This window comes from Hetaerina americana, unplaced genomic scaffold (assembly GCF_022747635.1).
Source record: "Hetaerina americana unplaced genomic scaffold, ioHetAmer1.1.p SCAF_4, whole genome shotgun sequence".
In the NCBI taxonomy this organism is placed as follows: domain Eukaryota; kingdom Metazoa; phylum Arthropoda; class Insecta; order Odonata; family Calopterygidae; genus Hetaerina; species Hetaerina americana.
In genome coordinates, this window is record NW_027286985.1 from 105,834,307 (window position 1) to 105,857,625 (window position 23,319).

The 23,319-nt window shown below is 43.0% G+C and overlaps 1 long non-coding RNA gene across 1 annotated transcript in view; it reads left to right on the forward strand.

Moving 5' to 3' along the window:
- The window catches only part of LOC139692252 (uncharacterized), a 515,972-nt gene that overhangs the window by 273,751 nt on the left and 218,902 nt on the right, over window positions 1-23,319 (forward strand). Inside the window, exon 2 of the long non-coding RNA XR_011701720.1 lies at window positions 16,195-16,331. This is a non-coding gene — a long non-coding RNA (uncharacterized lncRNA). The remainder of the gene's footprint in view (window positions 1-16,194; window positions 16,332-23,319) is intronic.

Below are 23,319 nucleotides of genomic sequence, written 5' to 3' on the forward strand. Positions count from 1 at the left end.
GTGTGGAAGGGGGGTGGACCCCTTGTCCAACCCACCCCCACTCCCCTCATCACCTGCCCCTCGGCGTGGAATGACGGGGGCGAAGGGAAATTAATTTGCGTCCACCTAAGAGGAGGAGGCTCTTTCCTGCCTCAGCTCAACTGCTACGTATTAGCACCATACCCTCTTCTTACACTTACTCGCCATTTAACTCTTACCCTACTCTATCCTTAGGGCTAAAACTTTAATGACACAGTCTTATCATTCGGGAGAGACAATTATATTCTCGCTGCAAATTATATTTTGTCATCAGAAGCTATGGTGGTGTTCTTTCACCTTTTATGTGCGAGGGTGGGCTGAATACTAATGCACACATGCTTGTACGAGCACAAACGAAATCCCTCTTCCGAAAAGTCTCCATTCTTCCGCTTCTCAAAATACACTGGATGAATGTAACGACGTCAAACCTGCGCATGCGTGTTGATGGGGAATGTTACTTCCACATGCCACAAGGAGTTATTCTGAAGGTCATTTTATTTGTGGTCTACAAACATGTGTGCTTTGGTTTTCAGCCTACCCTAGTATCTTCGGAAAAACGGTCCGTGTAATGGCGATCATAAACTAACTCAATGTGCGAAAAATTTATATAATATACATGTACCTATGTGTGGATTTTTATGAATGCATTTGTTTTGCATGTGATTTTATCCTCTTTTTCGTGTGGTGACCTAACATCTCCCGCCAAATGCCCTTGCGGCGGTGTATTGCGTAGATGTAGATATGTTCTTTTTTGTGCTGATTTTACCCGTTGTAGTAGCATTGATAATTAGGTTTTCACGACAAATTGTAGATTTACTTCGAAACTCCGGATGACGACATTTCATGGGAGGTGTGCTTGAGGCGAGGATATTAATTTTGTTTTAAAAGGGTAAATTGGATGGTCACTAAGATCATTATTATTAGGTAATCTACCGGTTAAGGTAGGTTTTTGGATGGACGTAATTACTAATTAAATAATTTGTGGCCCCTAGCAAAACACAACATCCTTCTCTACATCTGGTCCCTCTTCAGCTCTGAGTACTTTCTTCCTCCCTTCATCCCGTCCAACATCCCTATCCTGTTCCTTCCCTTTCCTCGTTTGCCTAACATTCTCCCCTCAATTACAGTCTTCAACATCCCGCTGCCGGTCAATACCCCCTTAAGCCACTTTTCCTGCCTCCATAGGATTGCTCCCAACAAACCCCTCTCTTCGCCCACCATACCTAGTACTTCCTCATTTGTTTTCTTCTCTGTCCATTTCACCTTCTCCATTCTTCTCCACACCCACATTTCAAAAACCTCGAGTCTACGTATATCCTCCTGCTTCAATGACCACGTTTCCGCGCCGTACATAGCTACGCTCCAAATTAAAGTTTTTACGAGTCTTTTCCAAAATATGATGGACAATACTAAGATCATATACATTCAAATTTTAATTTAAACTCTAATTTAATTTTATTAATTTATTGTTTAAAGGAACACCCTGGTAGGAGGATATTCATTTGATTAGCATAGGAGGATGCAAATATTGTGCAATTTGCAAATGCAATTCGTTTTGCAATGGGCGTTGTAAACTACGTTTTAGACAATAGTAATGGGAATTTGCTGAATATTGGTTTTTATTTAGCGTAATGCTATGTTGCTTGTGTACTCAAGTCGAAAGCTATGCTAAATTTGCAGAATTTAAAAATAAATTAAATACTTTATATTTCATTGAAGTTCTGAAATTTCAGAGCGAATAGTTATTTGTACACGCACAGCATTATTGTGTTGGGGGTGAAGTATGGTGTTATGTACAGCAATGTACTTCCCGACTCAAGTCCGTCAATTTGAACCTCTGAACTTATTCGATTATTTTCTTCGATCTCATTTGTACACATCGAAACATACGACACCTTACGATTTCGCCATTTTTCTTCATCGTTTTCTTCTATTTCACAAATAATGTTGTACATCTGCAAATGATTTTTCGCTCTCGGCCTTGGATTTAGGTAATCGAGAAAATACTTTTTTGCGTCGAAAAAATTTGTATTGTTCTTTTCCTTTAGGTTCAAACCCAGTAAGTGTTTCATGACCAGCGTGCAATTATCTTATCATTGAAGCAGCAACCTTGAAGGAAGATATTAATTTGATACAAGTTTCTTGTTATTTTTCTCAAGAGGCAGGAGGAGATCGTGAGATCCGTAATGAAATCTAATGCTCCTTAAATAGGACAAAGTTATCACCGACTATAAGTGTATTTTGCGGTTTTTGTAAAAAGTATTGAATTAAAGTGTATTTGTGAAGGTTTGTGGAGATAAATCGATCTCATTAATCGCCTCTCACTCGGGCATAAACATTTCCCAAAGAGGTGAACTCCGCGCGTTTAGTCCTAATGACAAAAATAACCCGACTCGGTCTGTGAGCCTCATGCGTCGCAGGTTCTGATATTTTTTCTATCTTAAATAGCGTAGTTCAATTTGGAGAGACTCCTTGAAGGAAGAAGCAACATGAGCCCTTCGATGGCTGCAAAAATCCAATAGAACTGATCGTTCGTCTTAGTTGAAAGTAAGAAATAATTAGATAGACCTTGTCATCGGTTTTACTCTGTAAACAGAATTGACTACTTTCCTATGTTGCATGAAGTTATTATTTTAGCCAACAATTATTCATACCATGACAAAATAAGGCCGTATAGACAGACAGACCCCTTCAACATGTCGATTCCGCATTTTGTAGATGTGTTTCATGGATCAAATCAGAAATCGCAGTGAATTTCATCTTTTTATCGTCATCTTGATATTTTGGATACCGAATACCTTCTATTGACTTAATAGGCTATCATTTTTGCATATTTCAATCGTACATCCATTATAATAAATTGTACAAGACTTATGTAAAAGTTATAGGTGAAGAATTTTTCCTGGCTTGTGCGTGAAGTGCTGAATTCGGACCGTCGGTTAAATGTGCACGTGATTGCAGATCGTATATTGGCATTGATACGATGACAGTGCACACCATTATCACTGAAAACTTGGTGATTCGAAAGATCTGCGCTAAACTCGTCAAGAAGAATCTTGACGGACGCCCAAAAGAGCAAAAGAGTTGAGTGTCTGCTCTCAAAGACATTCTACAACGACATTGCGACGATTCCCCACCCCCTCACAATCCCATATAGGTACCAGCAGAGTATCTACTATTCTCAAAAGTGCAATCCTAATGAATGGGACCCTAAGTGCCGTCAAAGAAGCCTGCATGCGTGGCCTTAGGGACCTTCCGGAATCCGCTTACCAGGGAGCCATTGAGTCATCCAAAAGGGCCGGCAAAAGTGTGTCTACGCTCAAGGGATGCACATTGAAAAATTATGAGACATTCCAGCAATATCTGAAATAAATTAATTTTTCCAAAAATTTTCCCGATACTTTTATTGCTTACAATGTATGTTTAAAACTATAAAACTGGAACACAGTGGACTTTTTTCACAGTGATCTTATTTTATTCATATCGTTTATTCACGGTAGTGGACTCAACTCGCTACTCGCAGGTGATGATAAGGGAGGCACACGCACATACTCGTGCGTGTGTGTGGAATGAGGGTTTGTCGGGGAAGGGGGATGGAGGGGGGTGGTTTCGTTGGGTTGGGGGAGAGGGCTCCTCCTTGCGGTTGAAATCCGATCAACCACGACGACAGGGGCGTTGGTTCTCCGTCTCCACCCCGCCTCCCCCCTCTCCATCTCCTTGACACCTGTCGCCACCCCACCCCACCCCCTTTCCCACACTCCTCCATTTCCCTTAAAGGAGAGAGCGGCGAAATCTCCCGAGACGGCAGACGCCCCTACCCAACCCCTACCCTCTTCCCCCGCAACCCCTCCCCTGAGGATCTCCAGACTTGATGGACACCCACCCCTCCCTCCTCTCCACTCAATCAGCCTTCCTCCCCTTCCCTTTATGACTGGTTTTCATCTTTCCTCCCGGTCGCTCGGAAATTCCTGGATTTTATGAGATTTGGCGTGTATGTGGATTTGACCCCGCTGGAGCGGCAGCTTATCGACCGGGGAAATAACATTTTATTTTATGGACGAGCCACCAAGATGATGATGATCTTGCGAATTTCTCGTCTGTCGACAATAAGCATCCAGTAAAGGAGGAGGAGTAGTTCACGTATTATGGCATGATTTAAGGGGAAAATCTATATAGTAATCGAGATATTAGCTAAATAGTGGTGATGATACAAAATGTTATATACGAGGAGAAGATAACAGTTGAATAGTATGCGGCGTGAGCTAATGTAAAGAAAGCATAAATATTAAGCGTAGCGCTCGCTGCATGGCTCCGAAACCTGGTCTGGGAGGCAATGAGATGAGCATAGGTGGGAGGCCTTTGATATCTGGGTGTAGAGAAAAATTCAGAAAATAAGTTGAAGAGAGAGAGAGGGGCAAGCGCTGAGGTTTTAAATATGATGGGCCCAGACAGTGATCCGGAAAGGGAATAGAAAGAAGTCGGAGGAAAAATCGAGAGGGATGTTGAAGATCGTGATAGAAAGGAGAACGTAGGGTAAAATTGAGAGAGAGGGCGGGATATGATGCAATTATTTGTCAGATTGTGGTATATATATTTGCATACGTGTAGAGTGAAAGGATTTTTGCCTGAATATATACGCCACTGTGGGTGTAGGTTTGCATGAATGTGTTGATTTTGCATGTGGTTTTGTTCCCTTTCACAGGTGGTTACCTAACACCCCCGCCACACGCCCTTGCAGCGGCTTGCGGGCTATTATGTAGATGTAGATGAGAGAATGGGATATTTGGATTGCATAATGGCGAGTTACAAGCTAATGCAGAACCTAGGAAAGAAATAGTCTAAGGCAAACAAGAGAAAGAATATAAGATAATCGTCTAAGATCGTCCAAGACCTCTTAATCAAACATCCCTCCTCCTTAAGTCAATAGAGCAAAAGTTCCCAACATTGTTCCTATTATTATCAGAGATATGTTTCGGCGATCGAGGTTTTGGGGCGTCCGTCGTCTCTCGGCGGGCCAATTTGTCAAGGGGCTCTCGGGGTCCCTGCTTCCCTCCACGCCCTTCAGTACACGTGCACAAGTTTGGTTGTGTATCACGAATACCAACCTAAAAGCCAGAGATTCAGCACGGAGTACTAGCTAGGGTTTATGGAACGCCTCAGAGAGAGAGAGAATCAGGTTAAAACGGCCCGAACTTTTTAGGAGCGGCAAGTTGTTTTTTCAACACGACAACGCGCCGGCTTATTCTTCTCTCGGAACTCGGATGTTTTTAGCAAAAAACAAGACCGTTGTGTGCTTTCCCAACCCACCCTGCTCAACAGACCTGACCCCATGTGACTTTTTCCTGTTCCTCGAACTAAAAACCGCGCTCAAATGAAAAAGATTAGCCACCATTACAGGGATAGAGAAAAATTTGACGAAAGAGTTTATGGGCATTCCAGAAGAAGCGTTCTAAAACTGTTTCGAAAAGTGGAAACACCGTTTGGATAAGTGTGTATGTTGGGTAGGAGACTATTTGTACTGTATAACCAACAACGGAGACCCGACCTTCCAATCACTGTAGCTCGAGACGTCCTGACCTACTGGGTGCGTCAATACAGCGACCATTCGGCTACCTCTCCACTAATTCTCAGGTTACACGAAAGTGGAAGTAACTTTCTTGACAGCCCTTGTATAACATATGCACAGCCTGCCCATGGACGCATCCCATTCCCATAATCGGCTGCTACCCCTCCCCTTCTTTCCCTCCCCCGCACCCTCTCCCTCCCCCGCACCCTCTCCCTCGCTTCCTCCTTCGTCTTCCGCCGAAGGACCCGTTCCCACGCTCCCCTCGTCGCGACCCCGCGCACCACCGCCTCCTCGTCACCAAGCACCCACCCCGGGTCCCGCCCTTTTGTTTTCCCCTGACGCGTAGTATTGTGTGCACCCCTCCACGACGTCCGCCTTTCCGGTAAAAAATAAATAAATAAGAAAATGAGATGCAGAGTGAAGGAGGTTGTGATTGAGGGTCTGGGCTGTCGTCGTGGACTCCTTCTCCGCCTCTTCCCCCTATTCATCTTCTCCTTATATCCCCCCCCCCCGCCTGTGCCTGCCTCCTCCCTTTCTGGCCGGGCCGCCCCATATGCGTGCGAGATACCCGGAGGCAGTGATTTATCTTTTGAAAACAGATTTTAAATGTGCCGTTCATGCAGGAAGTGGAATCACGAAGCTCATCCGATGTACGTATGTTTGGGGGGTGGGACGCGATGTCCGCCATAGATGTCGCGTCTTTGGTCCATTGCCGAGAGCACGCACCTCCGAGTGACCCTCCTCCTCCGTCCTACCTCTTCTTATCCGAATCAAGTTTCGATTTCGTGTCCGACAAGAGGTGAGTATCTATCTCTGGCGTGATTTCGATTCGTGGAGGAAATCTCTTTCCAAAGCGTCAATCGACTTCTTCATGTGAAATTAAAGCGATTACGAATGCTCACACCGGATATCGGAATTAGAAATGGATGCTCGCGTATTTTTCCGTTTCTTCATATTTCTTTTAGAGGTCACAGCTGTGGAGGTTCTTAAAATAGTTCGCCTGGGACCCCCCACCCTCACACACCCCCCTCCCCGAGGAATTTTAGCATAGGAGGTCTGTCCGATAAATACGCGACCTGAGGCCATAAAAACTTTATTTTGAAAAATTTAGTCTACATCGATTTTTTCCCCTTCAAAGTACTCTCCCTATAATATGCTATGCACTTATTCCACTTTCTTCTTTTCCACTGCTTAAAGCACCCTTGGAAGTCCTCAGAAGTTAGGCTTTTTAGTTTTCTCGTCGTTTCTTGATTTATTTTGTCCACATCTTCCTAGTGATGTCCCCTTATCACATTTCTGCATTTTGGAAATAGGAAAAAGTCGCAGGGGGCGAGATCTGGCGAATAAGGAGGATGATCAAAGATGGTGGTTGAATGTTTTGTCAGAAACTGGCGAACAATCAATGCTGAATGGAATGTGCAGGTGCATTGTCGTGGTGAAGGATCCATCCATCGTCTTCAGTCAAATTTCGTCGCACACGACGCACGCGATCTCTCAAACGCTTGAGAACTGTAAGGTAGAACTCAGAATTAACAGTAAGGACATGGGAACGCACACGATCAATGTTGTCGTCAACACGGGTGGTCGAAGGTCGTCCCGGCCTTGCATCATCAGTGGCGTCTTGTCAACCATCTTTAAAACTCTTAATCCACTTGAAAACGGATGTTTTCTTCATAGCATTATCACCGTAAACAGTTATCAACATTTCAGTAATTTCTTGATAACTTTTACCGCACTTCATCATAAACTTGATGCTGATTCGTTGCTCCGTGATTTCGTCAATTTCCCTTCTCGAAAAACGGTAAAAAAACATGGATAACAGAAACTAACGTAACTGGCACCATACGCACTGCTCGACGATCCGCCAAGACTACACGGCTCATTGGGTCTCAGACAACTAGCGCCGCTAGTGGGCGGGGCTATAGTCCGCGTCATGGCCGCCAGTTTGCACCAGTTCGCGAATTTATCGTACGTGCTACGTGTAGTAAATACAGTATATTCATGTGCATAGCCAACCGTTCGGATTGGGATGCATGCATCTGCTCATGTTTGGTTGTCGGAATAGAGCCAAACGCAATGGGAGTGATTGTTCATTTGGAATGCTCGTAAACCTATTCTCGGACTGTTTCCTTGATGATGAGGTGGAGAAATTCGTAGTTCATTTAGCGTCCCGAGTGGCCAACAAAACGATCCCATCTCCTTGCGTTCGACTCCGCCTTTGATGAGCCTTTCTTTTGATTACCCTCTTCATCATTCCGTTATACGATGTCGACTGTGGGGGTGGTATATTTTTGTGGCAATAAATGTCAGGTGTTGGGTTATTGCTGGTGGCATCTACACGGGAGTGGGTTTCTACTCTGTGCCTTCGAGCGATATACGCTTTTGAAATACCTCTTTTATGTTTCTTGCTTTCCTTTGTCAGTTGCGTATTTCGTGTGAAGCTGTGCACAGTTATGGATATATGCATGGTGCATATAAATTGTCCATAATTAGTGGGTTTTTTGGAATCAATGTTGGTTTAATTAACAAACTTGAGGTGACGGTGATATTTCGGGAAAAATGACTCTGTTGTGGGATTTCATCGAAGAAAAAGGAATAAAATAAGTCCAAAACCTATAATCTACATGTATAGCGGGATAGGTAAGGATCCCTGAAGAACTCGGGGAATACCCGCTAAATTCGAGAGACTTTGCTACGAAAAGAAAGTTATTGGTGATTGAAAAATTTTAATGTTATATTTGTCACTGTAAATTGGCGCCACTGCTGTATGTGAACAATGTTTTAAAATAAAAATAAATAAAATAAAAATAATGGAAGTTAATGGGAAAGTTGTCTGTAGCGTCCCTTTCGGTTACGAAGGGAAAAAGGCGAAGTCTTCTGGTTAAGTTAAGGGGCGAAATGTATACGGAGCCTTCGAAGCCTGACGCCATGCTCGAGCTCACGCTATATCGACAGCTGGTAGAGAATGAAGGACGCCAAGAATTGTGAATGGGAAATCTCCTGGGTATAATCACGTCTACATGATACCCTATAACCAAGCCCTAGGGTGTTTCATAGGGGGTTATTCCACTCAATCTATGCGGCATAAATTTAAATGTTGCTTGAATGTTACTAGCCTAGGTGATATTAAGTAATTCAAATAATTGGTTTAAGTTCTACAACAGCTTACGTGCACCCACGTACCCTGTATTTCAGTGTGACATACCTCTCTACCCAAGCTAGACAATCCGATAGTAATAATAAAGCAACAGTGAATGGTTTGATTGTTTTCCCCTTTTCTAATGCTTCCCATTCCCGTTCCCGTTTCTCTAGGAAATGCGCTCCTATAACCTTCCCTGTTCCTGCTCCATTTCTAAGTTGGAGACAAAGTCACATCTCCTAGAGTAGCCTCCTCCATCTGGCTCGTCCGTGACTTGATTCTTCTTTCCTCTATTGAGAATGCTATCGGCTTTATCCCTTATATTATTTGTAGAGCTTCCTTTCAGATCGTATAAACAATCCGCTTAAAGGAATAACAATACAATAACGGTTGAATAAAACAATGATCGTACAATATGCTACTTAGTATTAATAAAATGTATATTCTTAGTGCCGTGGTTTGCAGTTCATTTAATCCCTTATCTTTCTCGTATTTAATAATGACGTTTCAGAGTTGATCTGTCGAGTCTTCTTTTCATTATCCCTCCTACCGTTGTCCGACGGGGGATAGTGTTGCACCTTAAACGTTGTCGCAAAAGAGATATGCTCCAATTTATACAATAAACTTACTCTGTAACTTAACCTTCAGTTTTTGGGATTCTCTGCGTAGCTCATCAGATAATCTGGAAACGCTCCTTATCTAAGGATGAAATGGCTTTACAATTTTAGTTCCTCTGCGTACGGTTTAATTCTGCAATCAAAACAACTTCCTGAGGATTTACTTGGTATTTCCTAGATATGCTAGGATTTACTAGCCCAGTGCTGAGTAAATGTGATGAAAAGGTCAAAGAAGAGAAATGTTATCTTTCGCTGATTAGGCCTGATTTCAAATACTACCTTGATCAAAAATTTCCCGGAATTTATTCAGAAAATTAAAAATACAAGTTTATTCATCTAAATCTATATTGTCCCCTTCAAAGTAATCCCCATCGACTGCAACACACTTATGCCAGCGCTTGATCCAATCCTCGAAACATTTTTTATATTCGGTTTTCGGTATGTCCATCAGTGCTTCCTGCGATTTTTCCATTACTTCCTCTCGGCTGCTAAAACGCGTTCCCCGTAATGGTTTTTTAACTCGATTGAACAGAAAGAAGTCACAGGGAGCCAAATCAGGTGAATTCGGTGGCTGTTGGATGGTATTTGTTGCATTTTTCGTCAAAAAATTACGAATAATGATAGCACTGTGCGACGGTGCGTTATCATGGTGCAAAATCCACGAGTTTTCTGCCCACATTTCTGGTCTCTTTCGGCGAATTGCTTCACGCAAACGTCTCATAACGCCCAAATAATACTCTTTGTTTACTGTCTGGCCTTCTGGCAAAAATTCATGATGCACTACACCGTTGTAATCCATGAAAACCGTCAGCATTGCCTTCTTTTTTGACTGAAAACGACGTGGTTTTTTTGGTCTCGGCTCATTTGGTGAACGCCATTCACTTGCCTGATGTCTGGATTGCGTGTCGTACTCATAAACCCACGTCTCGTCTCCAGTAATGATCCTTTTGATGAATGTGGGATCGGATTCAGCCTCGCAAATCATGTCTTTTGCGACGTCAACACGGTCTCTTTTTTGCATGAAATTGAGGTCTTTTGGCACCAACTTTGCTGCTACACGACGGAAACCCAAATCATTAACCACAATGTCTTGGGCGGATCCATAGGCAATGTTCAAGTCCTCCGCTATTTCTCTGATGGTTAATTTGCGGTTATTGACCAACATTTCTTTTACTTTATCAATTTTTTCACCGACCTTCGATGTCGATGGTCTGCCACTGCGTTCATCATCTTCGATTGACTCACGACCACTTCTGAACCGCTCGTGCCACTGGTAAACGACCGTTTTTTTTAGAGAATCGTTGCCGAAACACTTTTCCAACATTTCCAACGCCCGTGCGCCACTAAATCCGTTTTTTACGCAAAATTTAATACAAGTTCGTTGTTGCAAATTTAAATCCATTTCTGAAATTGTAAAAAATCGCCAACACACACAGAGATAGATGTACTCTTGGCTACGTAACTTTTGCAAATGTCAAGTTATGACACTAAGATTTAAAGGGAATATCAACAACAGATGTACCAATTTAACAAAAAAAACAGAACTCAAATCGGAACGATGGGAGCGCCACACGATGGTTATTCCGGGAACTTTTTGATCAAGGTAGTATGCTTCTAGCATATGGAATCCTCACGAAGTTGGATTGATTGCTGAATTGGATCGCGTGCAGCGTAGACGAGCTAGATTTGTAAAACGTTGCTATGATAAACTTAGTTGCGTCTCCAAAATATTAGAGCAGCTATCACTCACGGAGAGAAATTTATTACAGATTAAATCTTTTGGATTAATCGGAAGGAGGTATCTTTATAAATGATGTTGAAAATGTAATATTATCCACATCTTACTGCGGTAGGCGAGACCATGTAAATAAAATTAGTGAGGTTAAGTGCAAGGCAGGTAGATTTAAGATGTCATTTTTTCCGGGATCAGAGGTATTTTCTGACAAAAGTAGTCTAGAGTGTTATAACCCCCTGCCACACACCCTACCAGTGGTTTACAGGGTACTGTGCATATACTATGTAGTGCAGAAGTACGCTCAGCATGTAAATGAGGCCAAACTAATGAATGAATACGCCTATTTACGCTCCCGACACGTTCCCCCAGTACCTGCCATTGGACACCTGCCATTGGTTTTTCGAACATTTCCCGTTGCGCCGGCATTTCCGTGAATATCCCCGGTTCCACGAACGCGTAATCCTGGGACATTCCCCGGAATGCATTTCGGTAACCGGATAGCTTTTGAGGGTGAAGCACGCCTTCCAACTAGTTCCCGCACACATACGATGCCCTCCCCCCCGTCTCTATTCCTCGTCCTCCGCCTTCCCCCGCCCCACTGCCCCCCCTCCGGTTTAATCCCTGCCGCCCCCTTCTTTTACTCTTGGGGGTTGTAAGCCCTCCATCCACCTCTCCCCACCCCAGACACTGCTCAGCTGTCCCCCTTATCTCCATGCTGGTTGACGGGGGCCGAAATGCGCTTGGCCCGCGTTCTCGCGACCAGACGCCTGCTCCTTGGGGGTCGGGGCGGGCGACAAACATGAAAGAGATCCATTGCGCTGCGTCGACGAGCCATTTCCCTCCCGGGAGTCGCCGCGTTTCTCTCCCGTCGGCTGAAACCGATGTTTCCTGCTTCTCTCGTCACGTGAAAGCCATTTTCATTCGGTGGCATTGAACCCGGCGTCCTTTCTCCGACATTTCTTTCCCACTGTTCACTTTAGATATTTTAATACCCTACAAGCCACCGCTAGGGTGTGTGGCAGAGGGTGAATACCCACCAGACTAATTTTGACCCAAATATTTTTCCCCCACCGCGGTCAGACAATATTATTCTGATCCCTTATCGTTCGCGGGAAAAAGGGAATCTTAAATCTGTCTGTTCTACACTTGATCTCTCTAATTTCTTTGAAATGATCTCTCCGAACCGTAGTATGATGAAGTTAATAATGCATTTACTTTGCTCGAGTTATAAAGTTCCGCCTCCACCGTACTAGTCTACGCAAAGATTACCTAGATAGGCGAGTATAAGGAGGTCGTCTTCATGCGAAGCTATTAGATCCGTGAACTTAATGGTTTCGGGGTGGTCAGTGGTCTGCTCCTTACCCCGCTCCGCCTTTCGTATCCCGGGAAAGCTTGTTAACACGCTATGGCGTGTTATTGGGTTTATCACCAACATGTGTCCTGATGCGTGTATTGAAACTCTGGAGTTCGTTAACTGTGTGACATGCGAAAACATTATGCCTGAATTACCACCCTTGAATGTGGCCTTTTAATTCATAAAACAATTATAATGTCGGGCGTTTAAATATTTACCTGTGTCGCATGTAACACCCAAAGTATGATAACTGCAAGAGAAAACTAGTTTTATCAGTACGTAGTCAAATATATCGACATAAATACCCCGTGACCCACCTTAAAGGTGTGTGGCAGGGCGGGGTGTGGAATCACCAGGGGGAAAGGGGGAGTGAAGGATACGGGAGAGGAAGGGAAAAGGAGAAAACATTCGTTAAAAAACTATCCAATAGCGGGCGAGCATGCATACATGCTGGAGGAAGACCCCTTTTCAAGTAAAAAAAAATACTGTTCCGAAGAAAAAATATTAATTGAAAGCAGTAGGCCCAGAGAGAGGGTAAGACGTCAGTATATATTTTTATTAACTACCCATATCCAATTACTCTGGCCATCTCTAGTTGCATTGAATGCATCTACGTGGGTAACGTTATTTCATGTATGAGTAGTGTTATTGGCACTACTCCTTTTCAAATTAAGCAAAGTAAAAAAATTCCAAACTTCATATTATTCCAGGAAAGAATATTTTTGTAAGTTTCATTTCTTCCCAACTGCCCTACCTCTGCATGATTCTCCCACCTCTGTCACATTCGTACTCTTTTTCGTATAATTGTATTCCTGAGACTTCTGATGAATTATCTTCCTCATCTTGAGTGGCTCGTCGACCACGTTCACTCGTGACTTTCACCGTCTACCCCTTCATCTCCATATATTCTAGCACCTTGTAGATTCCGTCTTGCTTTAATGCAAATGCCTTTGGAATCGCGGCATTCGTTACTCCCCCGGATGCCACTTCTGACTGTGGCCGAGAACCCGGTAGGAGGTTATTTAGGATGAATAGCATTCTTATTTTTCGTACTCATTGTAAGGAATAATATATATATTGCCACCGAATGATGGAAGCGGATCATGTTCAGTTTCGCACTTAAATCGAATCAAAGTCTTTCGGGCAAGCTCAGAAAGTATTGGCTCGAGAAAGGACCAAACTGCAAGACGTTCGATTGGCGAGAAACTGTTTTGAAGACATGCGAAGATATTCGCAAAATTGCAATTAAATCTGGATGCTGTCTCTTTGAGGACGATGAAGTTTCAAATGGAAATGGACTGAAAAGACATCCGTGGCCGTGGGTGTTACTTCGTGCATAAAGAGGGAATAATCCAACCTTTCATGATCCACTCGGAGAATGATGGTAAATATGGAGAGAGAGGGAGAGAGACGGTCAAAGGTGGACTGGTAGCCCTATTTGGGTAAATATTTCGGCCACAAAGAAGTTCTGGTTCGAATCTCGGGAGATGATTCATATGGACCACTTAATTTAAAAATTCAATTAACTTACGATTTCGTGATTACCAGAATTTCGTGATAAACCGAATCGTGGGAGCATTGATCAGGAATTTCATAGTATCTTAAGTGTGTTGCATTTCACGTGCGTTATATTTCAGGCATGCCCGTAGTTCGTGGTAAGCTTTACCCTCGCCAGTCAAATCTAATTTCGGGTTGACTACTGTGCTTGTATACCGTCCCAAAGATATATGCGTGAACGAAGAGTCATTATCCCTTTGCGAAGTACATGGCGCAGCAAAATGAATGGGAGCCACAAATTACTCTCTCCTCCCCATTTCAGATTTCCTACTCTCTTTCACGACTGGTGTCCTCGATATAAACGCAATGCAGCGGGTAGTCCACGGTCTTTGCCCGCGGTTGGGATGAAGTAAACTGAAGAGCAGCTTTTATTTCCGTTCCTTCTGCATCCCTCAATGCGATGAATGGATTTCACTGGGGCATATTAAAGTGATGTCGCCCTAAGATATCTTCTTTCACAGGATTTTAGAGAAACTTTTTTTCGCTTCATACAAACTGGGTGCATGTTATACAATTCTACATCTACATCTACTCAATACCCCGCAAGCCGCCGCAAGGGCGTGTGGCGGGGGGTGCTAGGACACTACCCATAATTTAGAAAAGAAAAATAAAAAAGAAAAAAAAAAGAAAAATAAAAAAAAAATCGCATGCAATAACGACAAAATCATATATAAAAAAAAAAACATGGCATACATTCATGCATGAACACTTACACCCCACACACATGCAAACACTCAAACTACCAACTAACATACACATGCACCTGAAAGTATACCTAACATCTCTATAGTGTTTAATTTTGTTCCGACTTGTAAATTCAAAGTTTTTAATATTTCTAAAGTGACTTCGGTTTCTTGCTATTATGATTACTGATTGTTCGGGGAAAGAATGAGTATTTGTACCTATCTGTCTTGGAATCTATCTCCCTTAGTTTATCTTTGTGGTCTGATCTACCTAAGTAGTGTGGGGCCATTATAATTCCTTCAGTGTCATATTTAAACTCGTTTGTTCTGAACCTTTCTAAAAGTCTAAGCCTCGCTTGTTCTCTCCGCACTTCAAGTGGTTCCCAGCCTAAATCCCCTAAGAGACCTGTCACACTTGTGTTTTTATCATAACAATTTTTAACGAATCTAGCGGATTTTCTCTGGACTTTATCTAATTCTTTTTGCCAAATTTTCTCCCACGGATCCCAAATACTTGCGGCATATTCCAAATGAGGTCTAACTAGAGCAAAATAACACCTCTCTTTAACTTTTTCATTACATTTCCCCACCACCCGTTTTATGAAGCCAAGTTTCTTTAAAGCTGATCCGCATATTGTCCTGATATGTGCTCCCCATGAAAGGCGTGGTGTTAGAACAACCCCCAAATATTTAACTTGATTTGCCGTAGTCAATACTGAACCCTCTATTTTGTAGTTTATATCCTGTTCCTCGCTTCCTTTATTCCAAAATTTCAAAACTGCACATTTATCTAAGTAAACAATTTATCTAAGTAAACAATTAAAGATTCACGAGCTGAACCACCTAGCTCACACATTATAATCCCGGACTACCTAGCTCAAGCTTTGAGAAAAATCTTTAGCGATGAATAATATGTAAAAGAAATGTCCCCCAAAGTTGTTGTAGACCTTTTGTGCACATATTTTATATTCGCTGTGTTTTAAGGTGAGGGTAGAAAAAGTAAAATTTGCATTCCACAATAAAGATTTAATATTTCACGACCATGGTTTCGATGCTGCGCCATGATCATGAAATATGAAATCTTTATATGGAAGTGTAAAGTTTATTTTTTACCCTCATCTTGAAGGAATTTTCACAAAGTTAAACCTGAAACTGTTGTGTGCATTTTACGGTGTTGAAGAAATCTTATCAGTTGATTATCTGAATATCCCGGAGATCTTTGGAGAACCGAATGTGGATGTTACAATAACATTTACGACTATAATATTGATAATACGTATGATGGCCCAGCATCGGCTTTGGATTATTTATTTTTATTAATTAAACACTAACGTGAGACTTAGGGACAACATCAATAATCGTGCTGTTACGAGCCCCACGGGCTAATTAGTATTTTCTGTTAATATACTATTCCCATATTACTGAACTGCATCGATGGATCCAGGAAAATGTGCAAACAATTTGTTTGTGTGTGTGTATGTGTATGTCAGGTCTTCGCTTACCCTGTTCCCTTTTCTTTTCTCAGGTAGTGATCGTCTAATGCGCCAGTGAAATATGAGCTCTTGAGCGCTTGGATCTCTGTCGTTTGGCACGCACACGCGAATGCAGCACGCAGTGGATGGACCACTCTGCGACTTCCTCTGGATTACAAAAAATAATACGGTACGTACAAAATAAAACACACTCGAGTGGTGCTCCGGGATTGTAATGTGCCTGCTGTGCGCCAGATGGGGGGGGATATTCCTCGGTATTTCTCCCTCGTCCACTTGAGTTGCGAGGGAATCGGGGAGCACTCGTCGGCGTGCTTCGTTCGCTTCCACGACTCTCTCATCTACATCCACATAATATCCCGAAAGAGCGTATGGCGGGGGGAGTTTGGTCGCAACCCGTAAAAGGGTATAAAACCGCATACAAAACCAGCAAATTTATACAAATCTGCACCCACAGAGACATATATCAAAGTTAATTCATTTTAACTTTTTTTTAGTGTTTCGATCCTAGGATTGGTTTACTGTGCAGCACATATCTTTTCCATGCTACTGCATTTGGAATTCAAGATAAGGCTGCATATTCTAGGGAGACTAATGTGGTGGTTTCTCGCTGCCTTTTCACCATGTGTTCAGGGATCTATTTTTCTCGTTGCCTCGTTTCGAAATACCATTATTGTGGTTTTTCTGTTAGTGTGTGGTTGTCTCGTTCCGAAAAACTAATAGCCAAATTTTTTTCTGAGCCGAAAAATGTCCGCCGGTCACGGGACTGAATCGGCGACCTTCGTCTCCTCAGGCAGACACGCTTCCTATGGTCTACCCCCACTTTAGTCTACTTTTGCTCAAATAAATGTAATATCAACTAACATACATAAAAAAACCATAAACACAGTAATCAACCCGAAGGTCGGTTTAGTAGGTGATGGTAGAGATCACTCGGTACTAAGCCCTATTCGGCGTGTGAAAATTCACACATCAGGGTACGGGGGCCAGTTCCTGTGCCGGTTATGGTTTCCCAGGAAGACCTGGTACCAGAAAAATCACTTCAGCTTGGGTGGAGCTGCAGGTGCCCAGAGTGCCTTCCCCGGGAATCTAACCTGGGACCCTCCGGTCAGCAGTCCAACGCTCTACCCACTGGACTACCGCGACCCTAACATACATATGCACCTACGAATACATCTTATGTCTACGCAGCATTTAATTTTGCACTGACTTGTAAATCTAATGTATTTTACTATTTATATGATGGCTTTGATTTCTTACTATCATGATTCCTGATTGTCCGTGGAAAGAACGAGTATTTTTATAAGTGTATTGGGATCCATCTTCCTTTTCTTATATTTATGGTCTAACCTACCTAAATAGTCTGGGGGCCATTATCATTCCTTTTGTATTATTGTTACACCGTTTGCTCTGGCTCTTTTTTAAGTCTCGCTTGTTCTCTTCGCATCTCAAGCGGCTCCCTGCCCAATTCCCCTAAAATACATGTCAAACTCTTCTTCTTATCGTAATAAATTTTGAGGAATCTGATGTTAGCTCCGATTCGTCTGCGGTCGGTAGAGTATTTCGGTGGGATGAAGCCTGAGGGGAACAGTCGGTCATTAAATACGTAGAAAGCGGTGTAGGCATTCCCCAGAACTCTCTCAGAATATTTTGAAAATCTGGCGGATTTTGTCTGGACTTAATCTAATTATTTTTAGCTGCACACATCTGTTATTACTTTTAGTAATGAAGAGGTAAAATGGAAATGTTACTTCGATTTAGTTGGAATACGCTGTAACTATTGAAAGGTTGATATAGTGTCCACGTTAGAAAACCTAAAGAAGGAACTCGAATAGTTTAACGAAAAATCCACCAGATTTTTATTAATTGCTACAAGAAGAGAGTAAGCGAGTGACGGGTTGGAGGAATTACATTGGTTCGCGAAGAGAACAGTCAAAACTGAGTTTTAGAACATTCCAGGTTTTGCTTGTAAAGAGCCATTATTAATATAATTAGCTAAGAGTCAATAACCAACTATTTATATAATGAATACGTAAATATAGATCAGTTATATCTGCCAAAAATATAGCCATCCTTCCGTGGTTCTTTATGTTAATAAAAATCGGTAACCTACGCTTTATTTAGTTAATGGGCAATATACCTTTGATCAAATGTATGGGGAACTATAACTCTTGTTGCCTATTTCCTGTTCCTTGGTTTTAAATTTTTTTTGCTGTCTTCATCTTATCGCTTACATCAGAATGAAATGAATCAGCTTAACGGGACACCGAGAGATTTGATGAATCCAAACTCGTCAAATCTAATTTTCTATGGAGTGACTTAATCACGCTGAAATGTTCGGATACTCAAAAGCAATTTGCAGCGCTATTTGAAGAAAGAATACGCAAGTGCAAGATCAACGAGGGCGTTCAGATAGGTTTCAAGAACGTTTTCGTCTTTTATTGCCGAATAATTTTCAAGTTTTTCTTGGATGTTGTTTTGGAGGAGAAAGGAAAAAAATATTGTTAAAAACAATAAATGATTGTTATGGTAGATGAAAGAAGACAAATGTTGATATGAATGCAGTGAGTGCAGGAATGTGATGAATGATGGAGACGCTTAAATTTAGCGGCAATGGAATGTGTTAAGACTACATACGTGGAGGAGACCATGTTGGGCAATCTACGTCGTTAGAGAGACGAGTGGAGGGAGATTGGGTAGGGATACAAATGAAGGGAGACAGAGAATGCGGGGAGTTTGAAAAGTTAGTGGCATGGATGGTGGCTCTTAGTGTTACGAGATCTGTTCAAAAAGTTCCCGAACTTTATTTATTACAAAAAAAATACTCCACTAGCAAATTATTGGTCAAGGTCCACTTCAAAACAGTCTCCTACCCAACGTATACACTTATCCAAACGGTATTTCCACTTTTCGAAACAGTTTTCGAACTCTTCTTCCGGAATGCCCATTAACTCTTTCGTCGAATTTTTCTCTATCCCTGTAATGGTGGCTAATATTTTTCATTTGAGCGCAGTTTTTAGTTTGGGGAACAAGAAAAAGTCACTTGGGGCCAGGTCTGGTGAGTAGGGTGGGTGGGGCAGCACAGCGGTCTTGTTTTTGGCTAAGAACTCACGAGTTCTCAGAGACGAATGAGCCGGCGCATTGTCGTTGGAGAAAGAACCACTCTCCGCTCCTCGAAAGTCGGGTCGTTTTAACCTGATTCTCTGTACATTAGGCGCCATGTAGTTCCCTTGTAGAGAGTCTGGCCTTAATGTAGGCATTTGTGTTGCACAACACCCTTTGCATCGATAAAATACGCTCACCATCATCTTGAAATTTGAGCGAACTTGTCGCGTTCTTTTGGAGCAATTAAGGATGTTTCACCATTTTCATCGTGAAAATTGGACTTTTGTTTTCGTATCCATAATCCCATGGCTCTTTACCTGTTACAATCCTGGACAAGAAAGTTTCATCCTCCTCATCTCGATCCAACATTTCCCGATAGACTTGAACTCGAAGTTGTGTCTGGTCTGCTGTCATCATCATCTCGTACGCCATTGCACGGGTGCGTCACTTACGCGAGTACACCACCTCGTAGTTTCCCGTCCGGAGGGACTCGCGGAGTTGCTTTTTCCTTGTTCCCGTCTAAGGCATCCCTTAATCGGTAAACGGCTGTTACAGTTACCGAGAGAGATGAACGCCACGCGCCTCATCGGGAGTGCATCATCCGCGCTCACCAAGGCGTCTCCTCCTCTGGGGGGTGATCAGAGAGGGGGTAGAAAGGGTATGGGAATACCCGCCCCCTTTCCTCATCTCCGGTGAACGGACGGGAGGAAGGGATTCCCTGCTTTGGGCTTGGCAAGCGCCAATCCTCCCCCGCCGCACTCTTCCTCGCTACCCCCCCCCCCCCAACCTTCCTGCCATGCGGCGAACTCTCCCTTCGCCTTTCTCGAAATAAACGGATTCTTGCGGGCGCACGCGCGTGTTTATGTTGTCGGGGGAAGAGATCGGTTCTCCCGACGTGACCGCGGGCCTCCACGTGTGTCGAAGTGGGGTCTCTCTCTCCTCGTGCGGGGGGCGATGGAGTTACATCCCGTCGCGGCTCCGTGTGCGAGGGAGACGGGGGAAGGGGGGTGTGGCGACGCGGAGGAGAGTGATTGATGGGAGAGAGAGCAATGCCTCAGATGTCTTCTGACCGACCGACGGTCTCGGGTTCCAAATAGTCGCCATGGATGCATCTGCGTCATCCCATGCGAGCTCACCGCGGGAAGAAGACGGTTGGGAGGGAGTGAGAGGCATTCGCTTGCCTCCTCCGTAGAAATCACGCGTGCGTTGGGGTGAAATTTTGTGATGGCCATCATCAACAGTATATCAATCCTAAGATTGGTTTACTGCAGTGCTCCATTCTTCCCTATTTAGTCTTAATTCCCTCACTCTCTGATAGGTTCCCTGTTTTACTCCCTTCTTAATTTTCCCTATTTACTTGTCTCTTGGCCTTCCTCGCGGGATCTTTCCTTCAATTTTTCTTCCATTATGTTTCTAACTAATCCATAGTGCCTCAAGGTATGTCCAATCCATCTAGTTCTTCTTTGTCGTAGAGCTCTCCATATGGCCCTTTCCTCTTCTGCTCTTCAATGCTATACTTCATCGTTCCTCATTCTATCTGCCCATTTAATCTTCCGCATTCTCCTCCAGCACCATGTTTAAAATGTTTCTATTCTTCACTGGTCCACTTTTCCAATATTCCATGTCTCCGATCCGTAGAGTGTCTTGCTCCACTCGAACGTTTTGACGACCAGCTTCCTTGTTTGCGATCTTATGTTCTTTGAGCATAGTTGCCTCTTCTCAACGAACGCCTTCTTAGCTCGGGCTATCCTTCGCTTGATGTTGGTCGAGCTCCTTCCATTCCAAGTTATACTGCTGCCCATGTAGATGAAGGCTTTCACTTGCTCTAGTTTCATTCCTCGAATTGTGATATCTGCATTCAGCTTCTCTCTTCCACACACAAGTATTTTCGTTTCCTTCTTGTTTGATGCTCATTTTATTATCCCGAAGTACCTGGCCCATAGTAATGTGAAGATCATAACGGAAAAAATTATGCCGGGCCCCAGATCCATTGAAATCAATGGTTTCATGTTTGTGCCATTCCTTCTCGAGAATAGAATGTAGCATTTTATGGGTTTTACGAGAGAATTAATTCCTATACGACTCTTACAATTTTAAAGAATATCTCCTATGGCAGGAATAAATTATCACCACTCGTCCTAAATGGGTATTAATTCCGCGCCACCTCTTGTTAACTTGTAAGCTACTTGTACTTGTACGCTACTTGCAAACTTGTTAAAGTCCCGTAAACTGTCACGGATGTGGTGTGTGTGTGTGTGGTCATGACCCAGGTACCCTTAACAGAGTCCCTTTCACTCTGTGAATGATCCCATTTTGGGTTGGTTGTGTTTGTACCTGTAGTTGGTCACTGGCGAAGAAGTAACGTTCCCGCTAACTACTACGAAAGGGTATTCTGGTTTAGAGGTTGTAGTTGGTCACTGTCGTGGTATTCCATCTCCCACAAAAGATCGCAGCAGTTTATAGTTTACCTTTTGAACGATCGGTGTTAATTCATTACGGCCATTTTAGATTTCCTTTAAATTTGTTATTTTTCGAGGCAGTTGAGCTGAAGTTTTCTAGATGCCATCGACTAGTTTTATCACTTGAATGACTGCTTCAGGTTCTGAAGTACTTCTGGTATGGTAACTGAAGACATTACATACCTCTGCGACGAATCCGGTTGCGCTATTTTATTTATTTTCTTCGAACTCTAGAAAACGATTTTATGCTATCTATAAATTTCCTTTCGTAATTGATTTGTATTTTTCGGTAAACGTGAAATGCTCGGGAGTTGAAATGGCAGGTGAAGTCGAGGCATTTCGGTAAAAATTTCGGTGGTTTCACCTTGGTCGTTTCCTGTATTTACTAATCGAGAGAAGAGAGCCAATGTTTAATTCATTCAGCGATTGTGAATTCAGGGAAAATGCATTGCAGATGAAAGTACGTTTGGCTAAAATTCGTCATGAGAGTACCCTCATTTCTCAACATAAAAATACCATTGCCTCCGCCAGTTGTGGTATTCTTCCTGTTAGGCATCAACAGGATCCTCGTTCAGGCACCTCGTCATGACCTCTTTGGCGTAGTCCAGTGGTCCAAAATGGTACTCAAAGGGGTTAAACTTGGGTCGTACTCAAAGAACTATGTCTTGTCCCCAGTAACCACCTATTCTGATAAATTCGGGTCACTTTATCCGTGGTCCAAGAGGTCCAAGGCAAGATTGTCACACAAGCAGTCTTCCGACAGCACCTTGGGGAACATCTCGGCACACCTTTCTCATGGCTAAATCTTCTGTAAGAATACAATGTACTGAGGTTTTCCGAATATTACACTTTTCTGCTAACATCCTGACACTTGGGGGTCAATTAGAATTGAGCATGTGTCTCACTTTTTGAAAGTTTTCATCACACTGTGTTGTTGATGGATGCCCAGGGCATTCCTCATCGTCAACCTCCTCTTTACCCTTCCAGAACATCCTGAGCATGCAAAAAACCATCACTTTGGGCATTTATCAATCTCAGCATAAGCATCCTTAATCATGGTCATTGTCTCCAAACTCAATTTTCCAAGCTTAATGCACAATTTTATCACATATCATTACTCCATAAAAAGTGGAATCGTAAATTCATGACGCGACCGTCAAACAGGGGTCCAGTCTAGTATCAAGCCGCGCACTGTAAATGCCCACCGTTAACTGACGTTAGTCACAATGCTTGCCCAAGATCTCCCATTACCTTTCCCAACAAAAATCACCCCACTCCAGCCATCTGCATTGGTAGCAAAATCTCATTCCAATTATTTTTTGGACAGACCCTGTACCCATTTCCCCACTTTTCCATCAGTGTGGTCTAGTCTGACGATATGTAATTTACTTGTAGGTATTCTTTCTAGCTACGTATTCTCAGTTCTCCGCCAATCCTTGCTTCCCGTTATTTTTTCCTCTCTTCCTCGTTACATGGCTTCCACCCTCCGGTTTAATATTAATGAGAGAATAGTGGGGACTCTGTTGGCCCTGATTGCTTTCGCCCCTGGAGTCCCCCGGGACCCGTCCCCACCGCCTCCAGCGGGAGGGTCGCTGT